The sequence below is a fragment of the Carettochelys insculpta genome, chromosome 1 (assembly GCF_033958435.1).
Source record: "Carettochelys insculpta isolate YL-2023 chromosome 1, ASM3395843v1, whole genome shotgun sequence".
NCBI lineage: Eukaryota > Metazoa > Chordata > Testudines > Carettochelyidae > Carettochelys > Carettochelys insculpta.
In genome coordinates this window covers 365431619-365459518 of record NC_134137.1, presented here as the reverse complement: position 1 = coordinate 365459518, position 27900 = coordinate 365431619, and positions in this window count along the sequence as shown.

Below are 27900 nucleotides of genomic sequence, written 5' to 3'. Positions count from 1 at the left end.
CAAAACCTGAAACCCCACCAGAAGCAGTTGCAGTCCAACCCAGAGATGAGCCCGTCGGCCCCTTTAAACACAGCAGAGTGCAGAGGCCATAGAGCTGTGGTGGGAAGGGTGCCTCCCACTGGCACCATGGAGGACTGCTCTCTTGACAGAAGGGGCCCCCATGTCTACATGGCGCTTTTGTTGACAGAATATGGTCATAGAGGTGTTCTGCCTGTGGCCGGAAGATAACACTGCTGATGGGTATGTGGGGTTTGTCGGCAAACTCTCGGCAGAGTGCTTTAAGCATATAGACACTCGGCGAGTTTTGTCAGTGAAGGCCCAGTTTTATTGACAGAGGCTTACCATGTAGATGTAGCCAAGAATAGCTTCCATAGCCAAGGATTTTTTGAGTTATTCCTTGAGTGAAGAGACCCCTCCGGTGGCAAGCATTAGAGGGTGTTCTGAGTGACTGTGTCCTCCTCTAGTCTTTTCCACCCACGTGCAGGATAAATCTTTCCATATGTACCATGTGCAAATGTGCATCACCAATAGAAACAAAAACCCATCTGTGGGTGTTAGGTGGCATTTGAATCTCTCCTAAGTGGCTCCACAAGTTCACAGTGTACAGGGTTTGTGAGTCTAAAGAGCAATTTGAGTATGGAGTCAGTTCTGTTGAGGGTGGCTGTGTCTGTCTGTGAAGTGATGGTAATTAAAATAATGTGGTACATGTTCTTTGCTTTTCTTGGAGTTGATGCTGGGTTCATAACTGCACTCGCTTTTTTTACAAGAGAGTCCGAAGGATGATAAGCTTCACACTTTTTAAATCAAACTTCTATAGGAATTTCGTGTTAAATTCCATATATTGGTTTAAAAATTCCATGGAAAACATTCACTAATGAATACCAGCAATTTATTGTGTGGAATGGAAGGAAGACAACAGCATGGAGCAAGAGATGTGGGCCTGAGATCCAAGCCCAGCTCCTCCCCTAGTTATCTGCGTTGCTTTCAGGCAGTGTTTCCAAATGTTTTGGCCTGTGGTTCCCAAACTGTATTCAGTAATCAGGGCCACTGCTATGGGCACTCGCATGGCCCCACAGTATGCCAACATTTTTATATCTGACCTGGAACAACGCTTTCGCAATTCTCATCCCCTAGTGCCCCTCCTCTACCTGTGCTACATTGATGACATCTTCATCATCTGGACCCATGGGAAGGAGGCTCTTGAAGAGTTTCACCGTGATTTCAACAGTTTCCACCCCACCATCAACCTTAGCCTGGACCAATCCACATAAGAAATTCACTTCCTGGACACTACTGTACAGATAAGCGACAGTGACATAAATACCACCCTATACCGAAAACCCATGGACCACTATGCTTATCTGCACGCCTCCAGCTTCCATCCAGGGCATACTACACGATCCATTGTTTACAGCCAGGCACTGAGGTACAACCGTATTTGCTCTGATCCATCAGACAGAGACAAACATCTACAAGACCTTTACCAAGCTTTCCTCAAACTATAATACCCACCTAAGGAAGTGAGGGAACAGATTGATAAAGCCAGACAGGTACCCAGAAGCCACCTGCTACAAGACAGGCCTCACAATGAAAACAAGAGAACACCACTGACCATCACATACAGCCCCCACCTAAGGCCTCTCCAGCACATCATCAGTGATCTACAACCCATTCTGAACAATGATCTTTCACTCTCCAGACCTTGGGAGGCAGGCCTGTCCTCACCTACAGACAGCCTACCAACCTTAAACAAATCCTCACCAGCCACTCTAAATCACAAACCAGTAACTCTAGGCCTGGAACCAGCCCCCGCAACAGTCCTCGCTGCCAACTCTGCTCACATATCTGCACCAGTGACATCATTCGAGGACCTAACACCAACTATGCCATCAGGGGCTCCTATACCTGCACATCTACTAATATAATATATGCCATCATGTGCTAGCAATGCCCCACTGCAACTTATATTGGCTATACTGGACAGTCTCTCCATAAAAGAATAAACGAACATAAATCAGACATCAGGAACGGTAATGTACAGAAGCCTGTGGGGGAACACTTCAGTCTCCCGGGACATTCAGTGGCAGATTTAAGGGTGACAGTTTTGAAACAAAAAAATTTTAAAAATCAAATGGAGAAAGAAATCTCTTAGCTGCAATTTATTTGCAAATTTGACTCCATTAACCATGGATTAACCTGCTGGAAGGCCCAGCATTGACGCCAGAAAGATGGCAAACTCGGAGAAAGCCGAAAAGTTCAGAGACACCCTCCAGGAAAATCTGCGCAGTGGCCCTGGGGGCGCCGATGCGACATCCAAATGGCAACATCTGAGGCATACAGTTTACAACACGGCCTTGTCGGTGTTTGGAAGAAGAGCTAGAAACACGAACGACTGGTTCGAAGCTAACTCCGATGAGATGAGTCCAGTCATTGAAAAGAAGCGTGCTGCACTCCTGGAGTACAAACGCTCACCGAGTCAGAGTACCCAGCAAGCACTTAGAGAGGCCAGAAGAACAGTACAGCAGATAGCCAGGCGCTGTGCCAACAGCCACTGGCTCCAGCTATGCAGCAGCATCCAGACCTGTGCTGACTTTGGTAATCTCAGAGGAATGTACGAGAGTATGAGGAAGGCATTAGGACCCACCCAGAACAAGATGGCACCTCTGAAATCCAAATCTGGTGAAGTCATTGCTGACAAAGCCAAACAGATGGAGCGCTGGGTTGAGCACTACTCCGAGCTGTACTCACGCGAGAATGTTGTGGTTGACGCAGCCCTCGATGCCATCGAGCTCCTACCAGTAATGGACAAACTGGATCAAGAACCGACTGTGGATGAACTGAAGAGAGCCATCGACAGCATTGCAGCAGGAAAGGCCCCTGGTCAGGATGGTATACCACCAGAGGTACTCAAATGTGCCGCAGACACACTCCTGGAACCCCTACATGAGCTACTGTGCCTGTGCTGGAAAGAGGGTGAGGTTCCACAGGATATGCGTGACGCTAGCATCGCAACATTGTATAAGAACAAAGGAGACAGAAGCGACTGCAACAACTACCGTGGAATCTCCCTCCTAAGCGTCACTGGTAAACTGTTCGCTTGCGTCATCCTTGGCAGACTCCAGAAGATTGCTGAGAGGGTGTACCCCGAATCGCAGTGCGGATTCCGTGCAAAGAGATCTACCATTGACATGGTCTTCTCTCTAAGGCAGCTGCAGGAGAAGTGCAGGGAGCAGAGAAAGCTACTCTACATAACCTTCATCGACCTGACCAAAGCCTTTGACTTGGTCAGCAGGGATGGTCTGTTCAAACTGCTCCACAAGATAGGCTGTCCTCCACGGTTACTCAAGATGATCCAGTCGTTCCACGAAGACATGAGAGGAACCATCCAATATGACGGCGCATTATCGGATGCTTTCAGAATCAGGAGCGGTGTCAAGCAAGGATGCGTGCTTGCTCCGACATTGTTCGGGATCTTCTTCGCACTCCTCCTGAAGCATGCCTTTGGAGCTTCAACAGAGGGCATCTTGCTGCACACAAGATCTGATGGGAAGCTGTTTAACCTTGCAAGGCTGAAAGCTAAGTCTAAGGTGCGAGAAGTCCTCATCAGAGACAAGCTGTTCGCAGACAATGCTGCTGTAGTGTCTCACACAGAAGACCAGTTTCAAAAACTGCTGGATCAGTTCTCCAAAGCGTGCAAGGACTTTGGGCTTATCATCAGCCTAAAGAAAACAAACAAACTCAGTCAGGATGTTGCTGAATCCCCATCAATCAGCACTGACAACTATACGTTAGAGGTCGTCCACGAGTTCGTTTACCTCGGGTCCACCATCACTGACACCCTGTCGTTGGACACTGAGCTAAATAGGAGGCTCGGAAAAGCGGCCACAACTCTGTCCAGACTCAGCAAGAGAGTGTGGAATAACAACAAGCTGTACACTCACACCAAAATGCAAGTCTACAGAGCCTGCATCCTCAGCACCCTCCTTTATGGCAACGAGAATTGGACCCTGTATGCCCACCAGGAAAAGAGGCTGAACGTCTTCCACTTGCGCTGCCTCAGGCGCATCCTTGGAATATCATGGAAGGACAGAGTGACCAACACCGCCATCCTTGAGCAAGCTGGAATCCCAACCATGCACACCCTCCTCAGGCAGCGTCGACTCCGCTGGCTTGGCCACTTCCACAGGATGAATGATGAAAGGATTCCAAAAGACATCCTGTATGGTGAGCTAGCCTCTGGCAAAAGACCTTCCAGACACCCCCAGTTGCGCTACAAAGATGTCTGCAAGAGAGACCTCAGAGAGGTAGACATCGAGCTGGACAACTGGGAAGAACTAGCAGACGACAGCAGCAGATGGAGGCAGGGGTTACACAAGGGCCTTCAGAAGGGCGAGATGAGGATCAGACAGCTAGCAGAGGAGAAGTGAGCACACAGAAAGCACAATAAGGACTTGCCAGACACCCACTACATCTGCAAGAGATGCAGCAAGGACTGTCACTCTCGTGTGGGTCTTCATAGTCACAGTAGACGCTGTAAATGAAGTCCTCAGTTGAAACTTTAAAGGGTGCGATCCATAGTCTATGCAGACAGAAGGATGCCTACTACTACTACTGGGAGTGGCTCACAGCTTACAAAGGCAGTTTCTCTGCTTTGGGTGCTAATAGCTCCCCATTAGACTCTGGCAAAGGCTCACATCCCCCTGTCTGATCTGACTTGTTTTTATCTCTTTTGATAAGTACTGTTGATACTGGGCCATTTCCATCTTGCTGAATAGACCTTGTCAGCTCTGGCCCTCCCTCTTACTGGGACCCCACTCTTTAAATACCCCTCTGAAACCACCACCCCCGACTCATGCATCTGAAGAAGCAGGTCTTTGCCCATGAAAGCTTATGCTCCAAAATATCTGTTAGTCTATAAGGTGCCACAAGACTTCTTGTTGTATTCAGTGTGTAATCCCAATGACACTGAGACCATGTAGGGAGAGTGAAATCTCTGCTCTACAGCCCTCACTGAGGATCAGCTGGCTTTTAGCTCATGTGGTAAAACATAGGGCTTTAGCCCCTATAGTTACAAGTTCACTTCCTTCTGCTGACAACCTAGGTCTATTGGCTTTTACATATGGAACACTGGTGTTCTGCATATGGGAATAGATGTGCTGCAAAAACTTTGAGGCTAGTGACATTTTTCCTTCTAAAATATTAAATATGAAATAGTGACAGAATTACTAAGGTACTTGAATAGTATTTAGATTGTAGGTATATTCATAATTATAACACATTTATAATAGTATAGTTGTTAGTATGCGACTAGTGCTGACCGAATCAATTGATTCGGGTGGTTTTGGCACAAGTTGTGTTCAGAGAAACCACTTGCTGCTGCACCCGCTCTGAGGGTCCAACTCTCCAGTGTTGTTCCTAATATTAAGTGGATTTGTGATCAAAAGATTCAAAAATGCTTTTCCCGTTAAAAAACTTGTCAAACGTGACTTTTTATTTTCCAGTAGTTTTCTGTATTAAATTTATAAAAATACAAAATTTAAAAATATTTTTCAATATCTAATTTGCTTCGCATTTCTTTTTCATGAAAATGTTTAGGTTTTAAGGAAGGACAGTCCTTTTTGGAACACTATTGTCCTTTCTATTTTTGCACAAAAGAACGACACTAATCATCCTTTTTTGGCTGTTATATTAATGGGTTTTTTTGGGTTTAGGGAGAAGTGGTTTGGGACTGATTCTTTTCAGTGTCTTCATCAACAATTTACATATTGGCATAGAAAGTACACTTATTAAGTTTGCAGATGATACCAAGCTAGGAGGGGTTGCAACTGCTTAGGTGGATAGGGTCAGAATTCAAAATGATCTGAATGAACTGGAGAAATAGTTTGAGATAAGTAGAATGAAGTTTAATAAGGACAAATGCAAAGTATTCCACTTAGGAAACAACAATCAGTTTCAGACATACAGAATGGAAAGTGACTGTCTAGGAAGGAGTACTGCAGAAACAGATTTAAGAGTCATAGTAGACCACAAGCTAAATATGAGTCAGTGTGAAGCTGTTGCAAAAAGAAAAAGAAAAAAACAAAACAAAACACCATGATTCTGGGGTGCGTTAACAGGAGTGTTGAGAGCAAGACACAGGAAATCATTCTTCCCCTCTACTCAGTGCTGATTAGGCCTCAACTGGAGTAGTATGTCCAGTTCTGGGCACCAGCATTTTAAGAAAGATGTGGAGAAATTGGAGAAGGTCCAGAGAAGAGCAACAAGAATGACTAAAGATCTAGAGGACATGAGCTATGAGAGAAGACTGAAAGAACTGGGGTTGTTTAGTTTATAAAAGGGAAGACAGAGGGGACATGATAGCAATTTGCAAGTACCTAAAAGAGGGTTACAAAGAGGAGGGAGAAAAATTATTCTCCTTGCTCTCAGGGGATAGGACAAGGAGCAATGGGCTTAAATTGTAGCAATGGAGTTTTATGCTGCACATTAGGAAAAACTTCCTAACTGTCAGGGTGGTTAAACACTGGAATGAATTGCCAGGGAGGTTGTGGAATCTCCATCACTGGAGATAATTAAGAGCAGGTTACACAGACATCTACTGAGGATGGTCTTGAAGGTGCTTGGTCCTGCCGTGTAGGCAGGGGACTGGTCCTTAAGACCTATCAAGGTCCCTTCCAGTTCTAGTGTTCTATGATTCTAAGACATCTATTTATCCCCATTAAATTCTGTAGGACATTGCCATAAGGGTTGTACTGATGATAGGGCACTTTAGTAAAAGCAGCTATTATTATTATAATTTCACTGGTGCTCCATGGAGACCCTGATCCATCTTGTAGCCATTGATCCAAAGGCCACTGAAGTTAATGGAATGCCTCCCATTGACTTTAATGAGGTTAATGATCAATTTCCTAATCCAAAACAGCTGTGCCAGAATGATCACTGCATTCATCTCCAGGGAAAGCAAATACACTCTTACGCATCAGTAGAACGAGCTTGTGAAACCATATCTGAACTTCTGGCCATTTTGTAATTCGGGTGAAGCCCAGAAGGTTTGGAAATTTAGTTCAGCCAAACAGCCAAAAGTTGGGATTGCTTTTGCAGACCTCTTGGGGTCTGGGCATTACTTCTCAGGAGAATATGCCACATGAGACTAGAAAGTAATGTCACACTCCAAAGAAGAACACTTGAAGGGGGGAAAAAACCCAAAATAAAGATAACTATCCATATTCAAAACACCAAAAAGGTTCAGCTCAGGCTTGGTTTTATTCAGACTGGTTCAGCCTAATCCTCTTAATAATGGATGGAATCAGCAAATACAACTTAGAGAGGGGGAAGAGCAAGGGTGTGTCTACAAAGCAGTTATTTTGAAATAACTATCCTAGGCTATGTCTACACCAGCACTCTATGTCAAAGTAGCCTATTTCTACGTAAGAACATTGAAATAGGCTACTTTGACATGTATTGTCTACACATCCTCAAGGGCTGGTGCCATCGATGTTCAATGTCGAAGTAGCAATGGAGAATGTCGAAAGGAGCCACCCCGGAAGGGAATGCAGAGTGTCCTCACACAAAAGCACTCCCCATTGAAATAAGGGGCCAGCAAAGCCCCAAGCCGCTCCCTTAAAGGGCCCCTCAGACACACTCGGCCTGCACAGCATGAGATCCACAGAGCCAACAACTGATTGCAGACCTTGTGCATGCAGCATGGACCCCCAGCTGCAGCAGCAGCAGCCAGAAGCCCTGAGCTAAGGGCTGCTGCATGCAGCAACCATAGAGCCCCGCAGGGGCTGGACAGAGCGCCTCTCATCCCCTCAGCTGATGGCCGCCATGGAGGACCCCGCTATTTCGAAGTAGCGGGACGTGGATCGTCAACACACACCCTACTTTGACGTTGAACGTCGAAGTAGGGTGCTATTCCCATCTTCAGATGGGAATAGCGATTTCAACATCTCGCCGCCTAACATCGATTTCAATGTCGAAATAGCACATGGCACGTGTAGACACGATGCATGCTATTTCGATGTTGTGCCGGCTACTTCGAAGTAGCCAGCTAGCGTAGACGCACCCCCTAGAGTCTATACAATGCAGCTCCTATTTTGAAATAATTTTGAAATTGCAGTTTGCTTATGTCAAAATTGGTAAACCTCATTGCATAAGGAATAGCGCCTATTTCAAAATAGGTGCTGTTTAGACAGGGAATACAGCTTATTTCAAAATAAGCCATAGTGCAGTCAATGGCTCTATTTCAGAATAAGTTGTGTGTGTGTAGACACTGTTTTTGAAATAGCTAAGTGCTGTTTAGAAATGCACTTTATGGCTATGTCTACACTAGCATTTCTCTTTTAAAAGAGGCATGCAAATGAGGGATATTGGATATGCAAATGAGGTACAGATTTACATATCTGGCACCTCATTTACATATTCTTTCGAGAAAAGAAAAGCAGTGTAGATGCAGCTGTTTCGAAAATAAGCCCAGTTTTTGAAGGAATCCTTATTTTTATCTTTTAGGAATAAGGGTTATTTCAAAACTGGGGTTTATTTTCGAAAGACCCATGTCTACACTGCTTTTATTCTTTCAAAAGAAGTGCTTTTGACAGATATGTAAATCTGCAGCTTATTTGTATTTTGATTTCCCTCATTTGCATGCCTCTTTTAAAAGGAGGAATGCTAGAGTAGACATAGCTTATGCGTTGCAGTGTTTCTTCAAAATAAGCTATTCTGGCATTCTTGCAACCCCCGCCTAGGTCAAATGTCCTGCTCAATGCGGGGGAGCCAGGAGACGAGCTGGGAACCAGACAGCAGAAACTTCAGGCCCCAGTGTACCTGTTTCCTTTGCCCATTGTTAGCCGGTGGCCAGGTAATGTGCGGTGAGGTACTCCCCTGGGTTCTAAGCAACCCAGTTTTTTACTATTAGAGCAGGCAGCTCCTAGCACTCTCACCCACGGCCAGGCTGTAGTAACCAAATGGTTAAAGTTCTTTTGCTGTGCCGGCTGTGTTGCAGTGACAAAAGGCTTAACAGCAGTTAGGCTCAGAGCTTAACTAGTTACAAGTTTATTTAAGCTACAGTTATAAGCGTGCGGTTACAAAAGGCTATTGTTTACTTCTTATATGCTAGCAAAGTACAGGTGTTAACAAGTTACGTTACAATCCAATACAAAGATATCTGTTACCATCTAACACAATGATATCTTGACACAATGACATCTAGTTACAGAGCTCTAATTCTTTAGCTGTGCACAAAAAAGTTGGAGACCTAGCATGGGTGTATCTTACCCTCTCTGCGTCTCTCGATACCAGCGTAGCCAAGCTGGATCGGTCACTCAATTCCGCGGAAAGACGAATACGAGGTTGGGCGTCCCCGGTAGTGGACCTTGGGAGGCAATCACCTGACCCGACCAGCAGGTAGTTGGTGGAGATGCACTCAAAGTTAGAGTTCTGCTGGACCCATCTTTTATACCCCTTTTGGGCTTACGTATTCTCTTTCTTATCTATGGTGCCAGATCATACTGGTCTGTCTTTGTGACGCCAGTTTGTTACAAGGGCAATTCTTACTTAGTCTGCACTTGTAAGACAAGAGATAAGCAATTTAGGAGTACAGGACATTCTTTTGTGTGGGCGGGGCACTTCCCCTTCTGGGTGATTGTGTGGTCATCATATCCATCAATGCCAGCTGGGGTGATTTCTGAGGGTCTCCCCACTCTCTCTTGTTGACAGTCTGGCCTGTTAGCCTTCTAGCTGTACTTTCTGCTTCTCAGGGTCACGATAAGCTAGCACATCTGGGCCTCAATGAGGGCATCAAAGACTGTGCTGTCAGCAGCCATTTCCGTGCCCTGTGTGCTCCTCGGTGGGGGGGGGCAGCGAGCAAGCCGGTTTGTAAGGGGGAGACTTTGTCTGGCTACACCCGTCCCCCAACCATCCCATTGATAGGCCTGCATGAAAGAAAAGAGGATTTCTGACCAACAGGTGTCTCCTGCTATCTATGTCTGGATGCTTTTAAATTCACTAAGGGGATTCCCAGATGGTCACATACAGTGCACAGTGGATGATTTAGGGAACAATTGAGCAAACACTTGTGCATGTGTTTTATTGAACTACTCAGAGGTGTAATGTTATATATGTGCTTTGATCCTGGCTGCCATCTTGGCTAACACAAGGAAGCGCTAAGTACATGAACTGTTACAAACGGAGCCAATGATGTGTAGCTGGGGCTGTAACAGACCCTTATCCCCTGAGGATCTGCACGGGTTTGAGGAGGACCTTGTAGTACACATCAAGGAGTTATACTTCCAGTATCAGAGGTCTTAAAATGGCTTTCCTAAGATCCTATGTGAGAAATTGAAAGGAAGGTAAGTCTACAATAGTGCTTTGAGGTCTTTTAATGGACATAGTTGCAGGTTTGATGGACACTGATCGCTACCACATGGCCAGACAAAAAAACTTTTCTAACCTTGACCTTTGCCATGTAATTGACACCAAAAAAACCCCAAACAAACAAACCCTCTTCCACGCACTCCTGAGCAGTGTTCCTTCTCATCTTTTCCACCGATGTGAAGAACAATTTTTATGTGCTCCATGGCATGTGTACCAACAGTAGAAACAAAAAACTCTAGCTATGGACACTCTGCTAGACAGCTGGGAGGTATCTGAATCTCTCCTGAAGAGTGTACAAGCACACAGATTACAAGGAACACTGCTCCTGAGTCTCATATGTTAGTTTAATGCTGTCAAGCTGGGCTTCTCCCTAGAACAATGCCTTGGGTAGAAATTAAATTCTTGGACCTCCTTTAGCGCAGTTCTCATAAATCATTCATATTCATTAGGGTTTATCAGCATGCATATCAGTCCACATTAATTAAATCTTTCTGGCATTTGGGACTCGATGGCTTATGTTTGTTTATAAAGGAATAAACTTACTTTACATAACTTTAAGATCTTTACCTGAGTGCTTCTGAGAAGACATGCCCAGGAGCAAATATTTCAAGATATATTCAGAAACATAAAAAGAGCACATGAATCACAACTGAATTCACTCACAGAATTCATAGCAGCATTTTTCCAAACATGAATTATTAAAGGATGCAAAAAGGAGACAGAAAAATATTTCCCTCCTTATTAGTTTTCTTCTAAGTAAAAGAACACCCCACCTGAGTCACAATCTCCTTCAATGACATATTAAAACAAAAAGCAGTCAAGTAGCACTTTAAAGACTAGCAAAATAGTTTATTAGGTGAGCTATCGTGGGACAGACCCACTTCTTCAGACCATAGCCAGACCAGAACAGACTCAATATTTAAGGCACAGAGAACCAAAAACAGTAATCAAGGAGGACAAATCAGAAAAAGATAATCAAGGTGAGCAAATCAGAGAGTGGAGGGGTGGTGGGGAAGGTCAAGAATTAGACTGAGCCAAGTATGCAGACGAGCCCCTATAGTGACTCAGAAAGTTCCCATCACGATTTAAACCATGTGTTAATGTGCCAAATTTGAATATAAAAGCCAGCTTAGATGTTTCTCTTTCCAAAACGGAGCGATACTTCCTTTTCTGTAACACACATACCTTTAGGTCATTGACAGAATGCCCCATTTCATTAAAATGTTGACTAACTAGTTTGTGGATCTGGAGTTTTTTGATGTCTGTTTTGTGCCCATTGACCCTTTGTCTAAGGGAGTTAGAAGTCTGTCCAATATACAAAGCACCTGGGCATTGTTGGCACATGATGGCATATATGACGTTAGTAGAGGAGCATGAGAAAGTGCCTGTGATTCTGTGAGTAACTTGGTTAGGTCCAGTGATGGTATTTCCAGAGAAGATATGTGGACAAAGCTGGCAGCGGGCTTTGTTGCAGGGAAAGGTTCCAGGACTGGTATTCCTGGGGTATAGACTGTGGCTGTTAGTGAGGATCCTCATGAGGTTGGGAGGTTGTCTGTTCTCTCCTACAGACAAGATATGTGGACAAAGCTGGCAGCAGGCTTTGTTGCAGGGAAAAGTTCCAGGACTGAGAGAGGTGGACGAACTCACTTTTATATTCAAATTCGGCACATTAACACATGGTTTAAATCGTGATGGGAACTTTCTGAGTCACTATAGGGGCTCGTCTGCATACTTGGCTCAGTCTAATTCTTGATCTTCCCCCCAACCCCACCACTCTCTGATTTGCTCACCTTGATTATCTTTTTCTGATTTGTCCTCCTTGCTTACTGTTTTTGGTTCTCTGTGCCTTAAATATTGAGTCTGTTCTGATCTGGCTATGGTCTGAAGAAGTGGGTCTGTCCCATGAAAGCTCACCTAATAAACCATTTTGCTAGTCTTTAAAGTGCTACTTGACTGCTTTTTGTTTTGATAGTGTATAGACTAGCATGGCTTCCTCTTTGTTACTATTGCCATATTAATGCATGTCAATAACTATTTCCACTTCTTAAATAACTACTCATTTATAACATTAACACCTGCAATATTTATCAGCCTTATACTTGAGGATATAACCCTATATATGTGCTTTAGAGGCATAGATAGAGACGTACAAATCGAAGAACGCCTCACACCCAGTTGGGAGTAATTATGACACATAGTGGTTTAAATGGAGAAAAGCACAAAGTAAAGTAAGTGGGTGGGCAGGTGGACATTGCAAACACGGATTTAGGGGTAGTGTGACCAGGTGTACAGTTTTATACGTACAGTCATATTTACAGCTTTTTCATACACCAGGGCCATTTACTACGCACAACATCCCCATTTTTCACATTTGCTATCTGATCACCCTATCTTAGGGCAAGACAAGTGAGAGGCAGAAAACACAGTATTGTTAAGTATTCGAACAGAGATATTTCATGGAGAGTAACAAGTGTTTATTACTGATATCACCAGACCCATGACTTCCAACTAAGGAAGCTGTCTGTCTCTCTGTGTGCATTATTTTGTGCCTAGTGCTCCATGTTTCATCATTCATCCTGCAAGTATTGGAGATGAGCAGTTTAAAAACTGCCTAATAGTATTTGAAAAATCATGACATTCACACGCATTTTTGAATAGTGATTTTTGGTCCCAGGCTCAGAGGTGTTAAAATGGCTTCCCTAAAATCCTTTGTGAGAAATTGAAAAGGAAGGTAGGGCTGCTATAGTGTTTTGAGGTCTTTTAATGAACATCGTAGCAGGCATTGTAGCCATGAACCATTGTTCAACTGCCATTTAAAAAGTGCAAAAATTTATATCTGCTCCAGAAAGGAGGATGCATCATGATAATATGTGTATCATGTTTTGGGTACAACAATAGAATGGTATGGGGTACAAGTACTTCCCCGAAGTGTAAGCTTGATCCCATATTTACCAACGCTCTCAGCTATGAGATCTTTGACACACCTTAGTCAATGTGAAGTCTCTGCATACAAGGAAGATGGTGATGTTGGAGAGTGATGGTTTGAGGCTTATGGCTGAAAAGACAAGATAATGAAAAGGTTTTCATTGGTTTCTGGGCAGAGCTCTCATGCTGTATCTTATGACAGAGAAGAGGCTGGAGGGGGAAAAGAGAAACCCTAAAGGCTACTAGAAATCTTGATTCCAACGGAGAGGAAATGAGGGGATGTGGGTCAGAAATGGGTCCTTGGTCCATAGCTTTTGTCTTAGCCTTTCCACGCATGTTCATGTCCTGCACAGACTCTTAACTGAGCTGTGATTGACCTGTGAATAGACATGCCCCTGACTCATACATGTTAACGCTAATCTGCATTAATACTTGCAGCATGCATGGAACTCAGGATAGTTAAGCTGCTAGCTCAGTCTTCAAAAGACTTTGTGTTCAAGAATGTGAGGCATTATTTAGGCCATACAAGCTACAGAAGGTTTAGACACACATCCATAATAAGCCAAACGCTGCAAGAAATTTTGCAAGACTATAGAGTGACTAAAACCCAGAAGATTTGGCCTTAGCGTAAATGAATTCTTCTTAAATATTTATAGAATAAGCAAACTGAAGAAACATGGAGAGACAGTACAGTATATTTCATGCTGACTATGTAATAATTATCCTGTGGATTCACTGAAAACAGCTATAATGCTGTGGTAACACTATTACTGTTTAATTATTCTGGAATCTGTAATAGAGTCAAGTCTGTGTAACAGGCAGTAATGCTCCACATGTATAGTAACTGAATCCGATTAGGGTCCCTTTGTTCTGGGTGGGAGGCAAGTTGCTTGCAAATATGCTCCTCACTGGTAACTGGAACCACCAACTGTTTGCAGAAATTTCGATTAGGAATTAATCCAACCCAGTGAAAAGCAAGTTGGGAAAATGGGATAATGCATTTTTGAAGGTGTCTTCTCTTGTGGTTATTTTTGTAATGCAATGGAAATTTTTGACAAACTTTTTCCAGTTTTGACACATCTGTTTTTGTAATGCAGGTGATTAGAAGTGTGAAACTATTTGCACTATCATCATCACCACAGTTGCACAATTACAATAAATCATGTGCAAAGTGTGCCTGGTTAGGTATCATTGGAAAAGTTACAATCTGCTAATTACCATCCTGTTGACATGTGTCTACGTAGTATCGCCATGGCATATGAAGTTATGAAATTTTACTGCTTGCTTACCCAGGGACACGTAAGACCCATAAGGGGAGATTTACACCAAGACTGGCTAACCACCCCCTCCCCACACATGTGCCATCCATGCCCTGCCTGCCTCAGCCTGCAGCACTGAGTTGCTTCTGGTGAGTGCACAGGCAGTTCCTCCCCACTCCACCCAGAGCAATGGGGCCTGAGAGCAGTGCAAGGTAATGCTGCTTTCCAGCTGCTCCACTCTTGGGTTAGGGGCTGTGGGGAGGATGCACTAGTAGTGGCACAGCACTGACAGTGAGTGTGCGGGAGGGCACATATGGCCCCCTTCACAACGCCCACACATCACTCCTGCTTCGCAGGATGCTTTGGAGAGGATACAGGCTATGGAAGCCCATGACTGAGTACAGCAAGAAGTCTTGTGGCACCTTATAGACTAACAGATATTTTGGAGCATAAGCTTTCGTGGGCAAAGAACCGCTTCATCAGATGCATGAGTGGCGGGGGGGCTGGTTTCAGAGAGGTATTTAAAGAGTGGGACCCCAGTAAAGGGGGAGGGCCAGAGCTGACAAGAGCTGACAGAACTGGGACTCCACTCTTTTAATACCCCTCTGAAACCACCCCCCCGACTCATGCGTCTGATGAAGCGGGTCTTTGCCCATGACAGGTTATGCTTCAAAATACCTGTTAGTCTATAAGATGCCACAAGACTTCTTGTTGTTCTCGAAGCTACAGACTAACACGGCTACCTCTCTGATACATGACTGAGCAGGGCACATAGAACAGGTGATGCATACCTTCATGTTTGAGCCAGTAGTCTTCCATGCACGTGGACCGGGGGGCATAAATTGGAAACTATGACATCACCTCCTTGTCCCATTCCTGCTCTAAGTCTCTGGACTGCTTTCCAACAAGGGGAGCTTTGGGAAGGTCCTCCGTCCATTTTTCAATCTATTGAATGCGCCAGAGAGACTTATTGCAATTTAGCAATATAACATCACTGACATTATCCTGATCTACAGACTCTGAAGTCAGTTGTAATGTACCTGATTCACTTTAACCACTCAATAACTCTTCCTTTCTTTATATACCAGAAAATTTACCTGCCATTGCTCAGGTCCTGAACTCAATTTTTCATTTTTGGAAAACAAAATGAAAGTGTGAATGTCTCATTAAAATCACTGTGCTTGGCTGGGAATGAGGGGTTCAGTAGGCAGACTGCCCTGGGCAGAGAGGACTACCCCAGCCCTCTTTCCCTGCAGCAGCTTGGGGTCAGGTGAGAATTGCCTCTCCACAGCTGCTGCAGCTCCAGCAGGCACAGGGGAGGGGTGCTTGTCCCATGGCTGGGGCAGGTCCAGATTCATCAGATTCTATGATTCATCTACCCTGTGCACTTGCCAGACAGAGTGAGAAATGCAGCAAACTGAACTTTCCCCTTGCTCCCTAACAAAGGGGAACTGCCAGCAATGTTCCTGTATGAACTGGTGGGGAAGGGGGGGGACTTGAGCTTCCTCACCTTCCCTAAAGGGCACCGGGGAGGAGGTGTACGGCTGGGGCAGTCCCGGGTGTGGGGGGGCATGCCCCCATACAACCCCTTTCACTTGCCTTGTGATTCTGTCTTTTTTCTGTATGGTTTCCATAAGAAGCAATCCCATTCCAGGCACATCTCATTTCCCTGGCACAACCAACCCTGTGCCTTGCTTTAAGTTGTGACAAGAGGAAGCTATGCATCAAATTTGGTGCTCCTAGCTCTTACCATTTAGGTGTTCTTCAACAGAAAAACTCTCGCAAATATATAGTAAGTTATGAATTCTGTAACTTTAGTTTACTAAAAGGTTGGCTACCATTGAGTTTTGGATGACATCCTGGGTATATTTTGATCAGGGTTAGTGTGTGGCTCATTGGAGCTTGAAGGACCTAATATGTTATTTCTGGTTTTAATAGTCAGGAAAGTCTGGTTTGTCTGGATGGTGCATGAGTTTTAACATTGTGTTCTAAATGGGTGAAAAGGGCAAGTAAATGTATCTGTCCAAATTTATAGTAATCATTAAGTATAATTTCTTCATAGGGCTTTCAAATTCATTTCTCAATTATAGTACCTATATACATTTTATAAATACTACAATCAATATTATTGAGCCTTTTCTGTAGGTTGATTGCTTCATGAGAGGATTAATTTATCAAAATTACCAGGTCTATAAGAGACCACAGAGACAGTTGCTTCCCTCTGCAGAGATCAGCAATGGTAATTAAACACTCAGAAATAAATACATTTCCAGGTGAGGCTGGTATGGCAGCCACATTACATCCATCTTATTTTGACTGTTTAACCTTGATATTATGCTGGCAGTAGTTCCTAAAAGCTGAATAAAGGGGAATATTTACTTCTTGGTTTCCTTAATGTTCAAGGAATGTAGGGACATTAAAGCTTAAATATAAATACCTACACTCTTGCAAGCTCTAAGTCAAAATCTTAGTCAGGAGTGGACAGATGGAGCCATATCCTTAACTGATGTAAATTGGAATAGCTCAACTGAAGCCAAGTTACACCATCTGAGCAGAGGAGCTGAGTTAGTGAGAAGAGAAAAGTCAATGTATCCTCTGAGGACTTAAAATAAATATATGGTATTCCTGGGTCACCTCACTTATTTATCATGTTTCTCAGAGCAGAAAAAGCGTTTGACAGAGTGGAATGGGAAATTTATTTTAAAAAGTCCTGTTCAGAAAAAGACCTAAAACTGTTCCTCCTCCCCGCCGCTCCGAGGTTTCTGCTTCTTCACTAAGCCTGTAGTATGCTACTAGGGTCATGTAGCAGTTCTACAGCTATAATTTTGGCTCTAGAACAATGAAGCGGACAAGTTTACTAAATTAAAGGCCAACTGCATCTCTCCTGCAATGGAAGTGTTAGAATCCTTTAAACTTGGCAAATGTATTAGACAAAACAGAACTGTTCCAGCACATGTAACTAGCATAATTAGCTCTATGCATATGCCTGATTATGGCCATAGTACGCTTGCAATTTTTACCATCATTGCAGCTACTGGAAGCATTTTGTGGAAAGTGTGAAGAAAAAGTTAGGAGTTTCTCACAGCAGTCCATGGCTGCGTCTACACGTGCACGCTACTTCGAAGTAGCGGCAGTAACTTCGAAATAGCGCCCGTCACGTCTACACGTGTTGGGCGCTATTTCGAAGTTGAAATCGACGTTAGGCGGCGAGACGTCGAAGTCGCTAACCCCATGAGCGGATGGGAATAGCGCCCTACTTCGACGTTCAACATCGAAGTAGGGACGTGTAGACGATCCGCGTCCCGCAACATCAAAATAGCGGGGTCCTCCATGGCGGCCATCAGCTGGGGGGTTGAGAGATACTCTCTTTCCAGCCCTTGCGGGGCTCTGTGGTCACCGTGGGCAGCAGCCCTTAGCCCAGGGCTTCTGGCTGCTGCCGCTGCAGCTGGGGGTCCGTGCTGCATATACAGGGTCTGCAACTAGTTGTTGGCTCTGTGTATCTTGCACTGTTTAATGAAAGTGTGTCTGGGAGGGGCCCTTTAAGGGAGCGGCTTGCTGTTGAGTCCGCCCCGTGACCCTGTCTGCAGCTGTGCCTGGCTCCCTTATTTCGATGTGTGCTACTTTGCCGTGTAGACGTTCCCTCGCTGTGCCTATTTCGATGTTGGGCTGAGCACCGTCGAAGTTGAACATCGACGTTGCCAGCCCTGGAGGACGTGTAGACGTTATTCATCGAAATAGCCTATTTCGATGTCGCAACATCGAAATAAGCTATTTCGAAGTTGGGTGCACGTGTAGACGTAGCCCATATTCCCCAAACACTCATTGATATCAAAGGACTAATTACATGTTTAATGCTAAACAGATGCTTACACAGATTTCTGGATCAGAGCAAGACAGGTTAGCCTCTTGCAAGCTTGACTCTGACTAAAACTTTGATGTTTGGTATCTATCAAAATATTCTTTGGATGGACTGTCACACCAAAAGTCTTGCGGTGGATTGAACAGACATTTTCCCCTCCTATTTATGCCAGTTCAAAATGAGCAGCTAAAAAAGGCTATACATGATGATGGGCTGCCTACAAATCACTAAAATAGATTGATGCAAGAAGTGGGCTTTGATAACTGTGGAATTTCCCCTGCAATTTCTTATAGCTGATTGTTAACTTTGAAAGTGTAGTGCGGTTGTTTATATTGTTTTATCACATGATATATCACATACTGTAACACTCTCAAAGCAGTCCCCTTGAATCCACTGATCCACATATATCATTTCTCATGTCACTTAAGATATATGAAAGATAGTGTCTGCAGAAACCCATTGTTCTGCCAAATATGTATATCATTAGTGTGTATGATATTATGAGAGTTTGCTAAAGGGTTGTTAGTGACATACAAAGGACACCCGCCCAGAAGGGTACTCAATGAGTATTATTGAACAAGGGAGTTGAAATCAAGGAATTTACAATTCAACAAGGGCTGACCCAGTTTTATGACTCAGTTGTAGAAGACCACTCCTGAGGGAATGCTCAACCCAGTGACTCAAGAAAGCCCACCAGGACATGTCAGGGCAAATATCTTCTAGGCATATGAACTAATGATATAAAATAGGGAACAGTGGCCACATGCCTTTGCTTTTCTCCTCTACCACCTACACTGGAAGCAACAAGAACTTCAACTGAGGAGACTGGTTCAGGTTTAAGAGGGAAACCTGGGTATTATGACTTGCAACATCCAGTGAGGTGAGAATATTTCTGGATCTAAATAGTGCCTAGTGCAATAACTTTTAGATTGTGTGTTTATCTTTTATTTTCCTTGGTACTATTGCTCACCTTTTATACCTACCACTTATCACTCACTGGCTGTGTCTACACTAGCCCCAAACTTCGAAATGGCCACGCAAATGGCCATTTCAAAGTTTACTAATGAAGCGCTGAAATGCATATTCAGCGCTTCATTAGCATGCGGGCGGCCGCCGCACTTCGAAATTGACGCAGCTCGCCGCCACGCGGCTCATCCCGACAGCACTCATTTGCGACCGGGTGCTGGCAAACAGGGTGCGTGCTAACAGGAGGGAGTTTGGAGAGGCTCTCCTGGAGGAGGAGAAGGAAGGAGCAAACTAAAGCACCTTGGGGTAAGTGGCTGCTTATATTTGGAGGTTTTGGGCTTGTGTGTTTGTTTGGAGTTTGGAGTTTGGAGTTTGTTTGGAGTGCTGAGCTGAGTGTGTGTTTGTTTGTTTGAAAGGCCGTGTGCTCAGGCAGGCAGGCAGGCAGGCAGGCAGGCAGTTGGAAGCTGATTAGGTTTGAATTGAAACACCGTGTGCTGATTGGCTGAGCTGTAGGCAGAGGGAGGAGCTATCAGGGAGGCCGAGCACTTAAACCCTGCTAGTAAGCGACCAGGGAGCTTTGCGACCGGGTGCTGGCAAACAGGGTGCGTGCTAACAGGAGGGAGTTTGGAGAGGGGAGCTGAGAGGGGGAGCTTGGAGGGAGCCAGTGACTTCTGTTGCCCTTAAACTAAATCCTTTATAACAACCTCTATCTGAAACATTTAATTAACCCTCATATATAACTAGAGTAGGAAATGGAGGCAGAAGCCCAGCAGCAGAGTGGGGGCTATCCTGTTTATTGTGTCGAGTGCAGTATGTATGACTACCTACCCTGTGGGCGGGTGGCGTATGTGTGCGCTCGATGCAAGGAGCTCCTGGCCCTCAGAGACCGAGTGCGTGCTTTGGAGGCCAGGGTGGCTGAACTGGAGGAGCTAAGGAAGGCAGAGGTGTTTGTGGATGAGACTTTCCGGGACATAGTAGGGCTGTCCCACCTCCAATCTGACAGTCCTGAGGCTGTTACGGAGGATGAAAGGCTCAGGGAAGGAGAGCAGTCAAGGGGAGCAGAGGGAAACCATCCCGTAGTTGGGACCCTCCTTCCAGAGGGTGATGTTGTATCCTCTCGTGCCGAGGATACTTCTCCGGGGGAGGGAGCGCCAGCTGTTAGGAAGAAGCAGGTTTTAGTAGTGGGGGATTCGATCATTAGAAATATAGATAGTTGGGTTTGTGATGACCGGGAGAACCGTATGGTGACTTGCCTGCCTGGTGCGAAGGTTGCGGATCTCTCGAGGCATCTAGACAGACTTATGGGCAGTGCTGGGGAGGAGCCGGTCGTCGTGGTACATGTTGGTACCAATGACATAGGGAAGGGTAGAAGAGATGTTCTGGAGGCCAAATTTAGGTTACTAGGAAAGAGACTGAAATCCAGAACATCTTTGGTGGCATTCTCCGAAATGCTTCCAGTTCCACGCGCAGGGCCAGATAGACAGACAGAACTTCAGAGTCTCAATGCGTGGATGAGACGATGGTGTAGGGAAGAGGGGTTTAGATTTATTAGGAACTGGGGACACTTTTGGGGTAGGGGGAGCCTATACAGGAAGGATGGGCTCCACCTAAATCAAGGTGGATCCAGACTGCTGGCATTAAACATTAAAAAGGACATAGAGCAGTTTTTAAACTAAGAGGTGGGGGAAAGCCGATTGGTGCGGGGGAGCACCTGGATCGGACGGAGACTTCTCTTACACGAGGCTCCATAGACAGGGATTCCCTAGAAGTTAGTCAGATAGGGAACGTGGGAAATAATATATGGGCAAGATCAGATGTGAAACAATCGTGCATAAAAAAATCCACCACGTCTGTGAAAGGCGGACATATAAATAGTGGTAGTTTTCTAACATGCTTTTACACTAATGCTAGGAGTCTGTCTAATAAGATGGGTGAACTGGAGTACCTCATATCAAAGGAGGAAGTTGACATAATAGGCATCTCAGAAACATGGTGGAATGAGGACAATCAGTGGGACACTATCATACCGGGATATAAATTATATCGGAAAGACAGAACAGGTCGTGCGGGTGGCGGAGTGGTACTATATGTGAAGGATAATATAGAATCAAATGAAGTAAAAATCCTAAAGGAATCAAAATGTTCCATAGAATCATTATGGATAACAATTCATTCCTCTAATATGAATATGGCATTAGGAATATATTACCGACCACCTAACCAGGACAGTGATAGTGATGCTGAAATGATGAGGGAGATTAGAGAGGCTATCAAAATAAAAAACACAGTAATAATAGGAGATTTCAATTATCCCCATATTGATTGGGTGCATGTCACCTCAGGACGGGATTCAGAGATTAAATTTCTTGATGCCTTAAATGACTGCTTCTTGGAGCAGCTAGTACAGGAACCCACAAGGGGAGAGTCGATTCTCGATCTAGTCTTGACTGGAACGCAGGATCTGGTCCAAGAGGTAACTGTTACTGGACCGCTTGGAAATAGTGACCACAATATAATAACTTTTAATATTCCTGTGTTGGGAAGAACACCGCAGCGGTCAAACACTCTGGCATTTAATTTCAAAAAGGGGAATTACACTAAAATGAGGAAGCTAGTTAAACAGAAACTAAAAGGTAGAGTAATTAAACTAAAATCCCTGGAAGCTGCATGGAAACTGTTTAAAGACACCATACTAGAGGCCCAACTTAAATGTATACCCCAAATAAAAAAACACAGTAAGAGACCTAACAAAGAACCACCATGGCTAAACAGCCATGTTAAAAAGGCAGTGAGAGAGAAAAGGGCAGCTTTTAAAAAGTGGAAGTCAAATCCTAGTGAGGAAAATAGAAAGGAACATAAACACTCCCAAATTAACTGTCATAATGTAGTAAGAAAAGCCAAAAAAGAGTTTGAGGAACAGCTAGCCAAAAATTCAAAAAACAATAGTAAAATGTTTTTTAAATACATTAGAAGCAGGAAGCCTGCTAAAAAAGCAGTGGGGCCCTTGGATGATAAAGATATAAAAGGAGCGATCAAGGAAGACAGTGCCATTGCGGAGCGATTAAATGATTTCTTTGCTTCAGTCTTCACGGCTGAAGATGTTACAGAGGTTCCTAAATCTGAGCCAGCCTTTTTAGGCGACAAATCTGAGGAACTCACTCAGATTGAAGTGACATTAGAGGAGGTTTTGGAATTAATTGATAAGCTGAATAGTAACAAGTCTCCAGGACCAGATGGCATTCACCCAAGGGTTCTGAAAGAACTCAAATGTGAAATTGCGGAGTTATTAACAGTGGTTTGTAACCTATCCTTTAAATCCACTTTGGTACCAAATGACTGGAAGACGGCCAATATAACACCAATATTTAAAAAAGGCTCTAGAGGAGATCCTGGCAATTATAGACCGATAAGTTTAACATCAGTACCAGGTAAATTAGTAGAAACACTAGTAAAGAGTAAAATTGCAAGGCACATAGAAGAGCACGAATTGTTGGGCAAAAGTCAGCATGGTTTCTGCAGAGGGAAGTCGTGTCTGTCTAATCTATTAGAATTCTTTGAAGGGGTTAATAAACATGCGGACAAGGGGCACCCAGTGGACATAATATACCTAGATTTCCAGAAAGCCTTTGACACGGTCCCACACCAAAGGCTTTTATGTAAATTAGGTGGTCATGGGATAGGAGGAAAGGTCCTTTCATGGATCGGGAATTGGTTAAAAGACAGAAAACAAAGGGTTGGAATAAATGGTAAATTTTCACAATGGAGGGGGGTAACTAGTGGTGTTCCCCAGGGCTCAGTCCTGGGACCGATCCTGTTCAACTTGTTCATCAATGATCTAGAAAATGAGGTAAGCAGTGAGGTGGCAAAGTTTGCAGATGACACCAAGTTGTTCAGGACAGTCAAAAGCAAAAGGGATTGTGAAGAACTACAAAAAGATCTCAGCAAACTGAGTGATTGGGCAGCAAAATGGCAAATGAAATTTAATGTGGGTAAGTGTAAGGTAATGCATGTTGGAAAAAATAACCCAAATTACAAGTACTACATGATGGGGTCAAATTTAGCTACGACAGATCAGGAAAGGGATCTTGGAGTTATAGTGGATAGTTCTCTGAAGACATCCACGCAGTGTGCAGCGGCAGTTAGTAAGGCAAATAGGATGTTAGGAATTATTAAAAAAGGGATCGATAATAAGACAAAAGATATCATACTTCCCCTATATAAAACTATGGTACGCCCACATCTCGAGTACTGCGTGCAGATGTGGTCTCCTCACCTCAAAAAAGATATATTGGCATTAGAAAAGGTTCAGAAAAGGGCGACTAAGATGATTAGGGGCTTGGAAAGGGTCCCATATGGGGAGAGGCTAGAGAGACTGGGACTTTTCAGTTTGGAAAAGAGGCGATTGAGGGGCGATATGATAGAGGTATATAAAATCATGAATGGTGTGGAGAAAGTGAATATAGAAAAATTATTTACCTTTTCCCATAATACAAGAACTAGGGGACACCAAATGAAATTGATGGGTAGTAGGTTCAAAACTAATAAAAGGAAATTTTTCTTCACACAGCGCACAGTCAACCTGTGGAACTCCTTGCCCGAGGAGGCTGTGAAGGCCAGGACTCTATTAGGGTTTAAAAAAGAGCTTGATAAATTTTTGCAGGTCAGGTCCATAAATGGCTATTAGCCAGGGATAAAGTATGGTGCCCTAGCCTTCATAACAAGGGCAGGAGATGGATGGCAGGAGATAAATCACTTGTCTTCTGTTCTCCTTCTCTGGGGCACCTGGCATTGGCCACCGTCGGCAGATGGGATGCTGGGCTTGATGGACCTTTGGTCTGACCCAGTATGGCCATTCTTATGTTCTTATGTTCTTATGTTCTTATGTAAATGCATATTCAGCGCTTCATTAGCATGCGGGCGGCCGCCGCACTTCGAAATTGACGCAGCTCGCCGCCACGCGGCTCATCCCGACAGGGCTCCTTTTCGAAAGGACCCCAGCTACTTCAAAGTCCCCTTATTCCTATGAGCAGATAGGAATAAGGGGACTTCGAAGTAGGCGGAGTCATTTCAAAAAGGAGCCCCGTCGGGACGAGCCGTGCGGCGGCGAGGCACGTCAATTTCGAAGTGCCGCAGCCGCCTGCATGCTAATGAAGTGCTGAATATGCTTTCAGCGCTTCATTAGTAAACTTCGAAATGGCCATTTGCGTGGCCATTTCGAAGTTTGGGGCTAGTGTAGACGTAGCCATTCTGTTTTACATGTAGGGAATGTGGCAGAAGGAACGCAATGCTTCTGAAGGCTGGGAGGAATGTGTCTCCCAGAGGTCATCTGCATGAGAATACAAAGGGCTGCAGGTGTGATACTGAGGCTGGGAGGAATGTGTCTCCCAGAGATCATTTGCATGAGAATGCAAAGGTGTGCATGTGTGATACCTTTTCAGGCAAAGCCTAATGGGTAGCAAGTAAGCCATGAGATTTGGTCTATTGTAAACATGCAGTTGTAAAATCACAATTTAAGCTGACACTTAGTGCAGGAGTTGTGAGATCTCAACAATGCTCTGGGTTGTTGTGGGGGACAAGGCAGTCGCCATAGCTGCATAAGACATTGATTACACAGGGCTCCCTGGTTTAAAGCATTGTAAAGGAGGAGGGGAGGGGTAGTGGTTGAGTTAGCTTGCTGAGTGCCTTGGCCCTGCCTATGCCTTGACCAACATAGCTATAAGACTGGCTTGGCTAACCCTCCCCACCTGTTAAAAGATAGAGCTGGATGTCAGGGTGTTTCTGAAACCCCACACTAGAAATGTTAAGCCCTGAAATCACAGAGTAGCAGCTGAGGCCATGTAGAGCTGAAATCACAGGGTTCTGCCTCAGGGCAATCCCAAGCAGTGGGGTTGGGAGCAACACTGGCAGGTGGCTGGTAGGAGGAGCAGTGGACAATGGTAGCTGGTGGCAGTAAGGGGAGGCTGTAGACAAGTGGACAGCTAGTACTGCCCTGGTGATGTATCTGTGGGCTTTGGGTTTGGGACTGCACCACAGAAGGTATGCCCTGTAACTGTGTGTGGGGTAAAGAGCCAAGAGCCCCAGCAAGAGACTTGGTATAAGAAACTGCATATGGGGATGGTATCTTGGTAAAGGGCTTAGTCTCTTCTCTGCTTAGATATACTGCATCTGTCACTGTAACCTTGGGGTAGGTTATGGTCATTAAACAAGCCATTTCTATCTCAGACTCTGTGTTTGCGAGGGGGGGGGAGAACCGCCTTACAGGCACCCAGCACGGGGGGTGAAATTGTCCCAGGCTACTGGGTGGGGGCTCGAGCCGGTTGTTTGCATCCTTGACAGGAAAACCCCACAGGAGTTGAACCTGGCCCTTCTGGCAGGCATCTGGCACTAATAGAAGGGTTACATACACTTAAGCAGTACATTTTGACAGGGGTGCTTGGGAAATCTCAAGATGATTTGCAAAAGGAGACACATGAATTCCTCACACTGAGGGAGGGATGGACCAGGTAATAAACCTACACTGGTCATGCTTCTCTCCAGAGCAAGATGGTATAGCTTTGAGGCATAAGGCTGAGTAGAATTGGTGGACACCTTTCTCTGGATCATTCATGAGTGGCATCTTGTCACTAGCAAAGCAATATGAGAGACAGCCAAAGCTGAAAAGTGAAGTGGGCAGAATAGATCCCCAGTTCCAGGTTGTATCCCAAAGATCCTGTCTCACATTATATTACTTGATTTCAACACATACTATGGAAAGGATGCCTTGCAGATTGATTATAGGTCAGTTTACACTAATGATCTATTTTGATGATGGTCTTATATTGGGAGAGGCAAAGGCTCAAGACAAGGAATGCATATAAGCATGTGTTGAATTTAATGCTAATATGACTATTCACATGTATGCTCGAGCGCTTTGCTGAAACAGGGCCCAAATGAGTACAGAATCCGAACTAAAGTACTTTTCACAACCTCTAGGGGAAAGCAACTCAGGGTTGAAATACAGTGGCGGAACCATGAAAACACCAGAAATGTAGCAGTTTATAGACATGTTAAAGGTGAATTTACATAGTCTCTGATTATCCTGTACAAAAAAAAAAAAAGTACTTCAGACATGTGCAAGTGTAAAAGAATCCTTTTCACAAACAATTTTTAAAAGATGTTTAAACGAACAAAATGAGTTGTCATGTGGCATTTTAAAAACTTAGATTTATTTGTGCATAAGCTTTGGTGGGTTAAAAATGAGTTTGTCAGATGCATGGACATTATCTAGAAATGGGCTTTATTTTTTCAGCCTTCAAAAGAGTCCTTTAATTTCTAAATCCTTGAACAGTAAATTACATTGGGGATTCAGAGAGGGACCACCTGATGAAGAGCAGATCCAATTACCTTCCTGCACAGTTTGTAGGGTCTGCTTTATTGTCAAACTGAATGTCATGTGAAGTCCATAAATCTTGCAACTATTGACCAAGCTGGAATGAAATTAATACAGAGACAGCTTGTTTTTGCAGTATGATAGGTATGTCTGTATGCCACCACCTGACAGCCTCAGCCTCTTTCTGTTTATTTGGCTTAGTTATAATGCAACTGTCTGAAGTCAGGATAAATAATGAAATCAGAGGTGACCTTCAAGAAACTTCAAGGCTTTGATGGTTACATTAGGGCTGAGCAAGGCATCCAAGAAATTTCTTCCTCCATTCTTTTGCCTCAAATGGCAATATTCACAAGCATTATAGCTAGCACTGCAAGAAATGCTGCAGATACAGGTCACTGGCTTCATCAGTCAGTGCCCATAAGACTCCCCAAAGTGCCCAAGTACAATCTCCCATCTGAGGTTCAATCGACTTCAGTAAAAAAAAAAATCCTGAGTCAAATCAGGGACTGTGAGGCTATGTCTACATGGCACCCTAAACTCAAAATAAGATACACAATTTGCACTATGCAAATTACCTCATTTCAAGTTTATTTAAAAATAGGCTATTTTGACATTTGGCGCTGCCTCAACAGTGCAAAATGTCAAAATAATGCATTATTTTGAAGCATCCCTTACTCCTCCTGCAACAAGGAGTACAGGGATGCCAAAATAGCACACCTATTATTTAATTAAAAATATTTCACAGCAATGGGAGCGTTTCGAAGACATGGAGTAGCTATTTTGGGAAAATGAGCTATCCTGAAATAGCTCCATCACGTTGATGTAGCCTGAGTGAGAGAACAATCTAAGTAGATACCTCTAAAAGAGGAAAATTCTGTTACAGCCCCATATCCTGCAGGTTTTTCGTTGTTGTTTTTGTTTTGCAAAATTACTCTGTGCATAGTTTTGATTCTATATTCCTAGTGTTAATACAGAAGAATGTGTGTTTTGTTAATGTCGTATTTGTCCCATTTGCAGTGTTTAAATCATTGGTAGATATAGCAGAGACCCAATCCTTCAAACATTTACATGCATGATAAATTTTATTTCCATAAACAGTCAAAGTTAAATCAAAGTTACTCAGGTGTGCAGGTGTCAGTAAGGCTGATCTTCTA